This window comes from Capsicum annuum, unplaced genomic scaffold (assembly GCF_002878395.1).
Source record: "Capsicum annuum cultivar UCD-10X-F1 unplaced genomic scaffold, UCD10Xv1.1 ctg70889, whole genome shotgun sequence".
NCBI lineage: Eukaryota > Viridiplantae > Streptophyta > Magnoliopsida > Solanales > Solanaceae > Capsicum > Capsicum annuum.
This window is the reverse complement of record NW_025880664.1, coordinates 1-3,154: the sequence shown is the minus strand read 5'-3', so window position 1 is coordinate 3,154 and position 3,154 is coordinate 1. Positions and strand designations below refer to the sequence as shown.

At 36.2% G+C, this 3,154-nt stretch overlaps 1 long non-coding RNA gene across 1 annotated transcript; it reads left to right on the top strand.

Moving 5' to 3' along the window:
• The first annotated feature begins 153 nt into the window (after positions 1–153).
• LOC124894173 lies at positions 154–2,116 on the top strand. The gene is made up of 2 exons (XR_007051044.1): positions 154–751; positions 1,819–2,116. It is a non-coding gene; the product is annotated as an uncharacterized LOC124894173 (long non-coding RNA).
• The last annotated feature ends 1,038 nt before the right edge of the window (positions 2,117–3,154 follow it).

Genomic DNA, 3,154 nt, shown 5'->3' with positions numbered 1-3,154 from the left:
TATTATTATTATTATTATTATATAATAGAGGTTTTGTCAGAAATAATTTTATATTAATTATAATATATTTAAAATATTAAAATTATTTTACCATGAATTTATAAAATACCCAATTATATACACCATGTAGAAAATTAATTGGTGTGCCCATCACTACCACACGTTGAAATTGGAATGGTGGACCACAATTGGTGCTGCCACTTGTTTTCTAACTTTAGAATTTGATTAGTATAGTATAGCTGGCAGCCATATTATTAATTATCCTTAGTAAGATTAATGATGGACAACTTTTTTTAATATTTAAATGGTAAGAGAATATATATACATAGGCCAATGTATGTATTCATTTACTGATTCCTTTTAACATTTATGTTTCTTTACTTTCCTTCTTCTTTGCTATTTCTTATTCCTATGTCTTTTTCTTCTACCTCAATTCACTTTGAATATTTATTGTTTTAGAAATAACTTTGTTATTTATTTATAATTATGATAACGTTGATTTCACTGCCACCGACTTTTGGTGTAAACCCTCACAAATTCAACTTGATAAAATAGAAATTATGAAAGATCTTGAGATATAATTAGCAAATTAGACCGTGTGATTATCATATTTATGATCATGAAGGTGTCTATTATTGTTGAGGTTGTTCACGATTCTGAGGGTTTCATTAGCGACAAAGGATTCAAGCTCGATTTTAGTGGAGTATTATTTGGAGGCTTCGTGGAAACATATTATAGCTTTGGCGTCCAGGTAAGCTAGATTTATCCTATCTTTAGATTGAGCTTAATTACTGAAAATGTAAACTATTATGCTAGCTTTGGATAAATGCTTGTAGGTGCGTATTTTTTTTTTTTATATATAAACTGTCTTATTTATCCGGATTAGGACGCCGTTCTAATAAATATTTGGAAAATTATCTTTTAATATAATATAACATTTATTACTTTAGGATGTGAAATTAAATTGCAAAACCTTGAATTTATCTCTTTTTAAATAAGATTGACGGATGATTATTTAGATGTTGACATGGTTATGATATGGCAAGAATTTTAATATTACCGGTGGGTATGATTACAATGAGTTCCAGTTCGAGTCCGACATCTAATGATTATTATGATTACAATGAGTTCCGGTTCGAGTTCGGCATCTGATTGTTATGGTTATAATGAGTTTTGGTTCGACTCCGGCATCTGATTATTATGGTTATTATGAGTTTCGGTTCAAGTCCAACATCTTGTTATTATGGTTATTAAGAGTTTCGGTTCGAGTCCGGCATCTAATTATTATGGTTACTATGAGTTCCAGTTCGAGTCTGGCATCTAATTATGAGTTCCATATATTTGGCCTCTCGTTACTACCAATTGGTGCTGGTTCAAGTTCGGTACACATCTGGATGACTATCATGATTTATTGGGATCAACTCAGTTATAGATTATTTATGTTTATTTTCATTACTTCTTGTGTGTCCCACCGACTTATGGGGGTACGGTTGGGTTAATTATCTTCTTCAGTGTGCCTAGCGGGCTTATGAGGGCCCAGTTAGGTTCTTCAGCTTATGAGGGCCCAGTTAGTTTATTTTTTATTTTTCTATTATTACTGTATTATTCATTTTCTGTATTGCTTACGTTTATTCCTTTACATTTGTTGCGTAGCTTGTAGTTGTTTACCTTTCCATCCCTATTTACTGATGACCAGATTATGCCTTCGCATTATAGTTATACCTTTTTTGTATTGAGTTCAGTCGGCCGATGATGCCTATTGAGTATCTGTGATTTTTGGTACTCATACTACACTTTTGCATTTTTTTCCTGATGCAGATCCGAGCACTATCAGTTGACGTTGATGTGACTTCTACCTTTTAATACTGATTTAGAGCAGGGTGAGCTTGCTATCGTCCGAGGCTGATCCTCCTTCATCTTCTCTAGTTAGTCTTTTGCACTCGAGACTACTTGTGTATATTATGGACATTTTATATTCTTATCTAGTACTCTGGTTATCTGTTAGTGGTGGCTCTAGTATTGACCTTATCAAGTCTTGGGAGAGATTCATTGTATAGTTGGTCCTTTTTCCTGCTCTTATTTTGATATACTATATATGCTCCCTTTTTAGTTTTCACTTATTATTGTTGTTATTATCTTTATACATGATCTTTTATTTGGTCTCTACCTGTTAGTCCCATTTTCTATCATTCTGGACTATGGCCTGGCTTGCCTGCTGGTGGCTTAAAGTAGGCGCCATCACGGCTTTAGAAATCGGGTCATGACAGCAGGTTGTGTGTTTTGTGTTTAAATATTTTATGTAGTGTCACTCGTCACCACTTTGAATTAGGGTTGTTCTACGAAGCTTGCTGAGTACATGTGGTTCCATACTCACTCTTGCTTTTTCTGCACCCTACATGCAAGTATAAATCTGACGAACTCTGGATATTGTTCCTGTGGTTCCTTCGTTGCTAGCATCATTGAAGATTTGAGGTAGCTGCTACTGGCCTAGAGACTACTGAAATCTCCTTCAGCTTTATTCTTATGCATTTTTTGCATTTTGAAAGACCCGAACTTTCTTTTGGTTTTATATTTCGCTGAAATTGGTACGGAGACGTATTTACTCTATCCTTGGGTGGCTACAAAGCATTTTTAGGGAAAAATCTCATTTTTGTGCGTTGAGTCTGGGTTGGTCGTAATTTTTTTTCATTGGTTCACTCTCTAGCAGATGGCTAGGACACGAGGTTTGAGATCAGCAGCCCCTATTTGAGATTAGGGTAGGGATCTATCACCTGATCTTGTTATAGCTCTGAGGATTGAGAGAGCTCCAGGTATTCCTCCACATCAGCAGGTGGGCCAGGGGGCAGCCCAGGCTCCACCCGGCTTTATATCTTCGTCAATTCTTTGGGATACATTAGTATAGTTATTGCAATTAGCTGGCGGTCCACCGGCTGTGGAAGCTCATCCAACCACACAGGGTGGTGTTGATTTAGTGGCACAGCTAGGGTAGAATTCCGCTAGCACCAGTAGTCCCACAACTGACAGTAGCCCAGCCATTTATGTCTTCAGAGGAGCAAAAGATATTGGATCGATTTTTGAGATTGACTGCACCCAGGTTTTCCAGGACCTCGGGAGAGGATGCTCATAAGTTCCTGTCCAATTGCGAGGAGCGGTT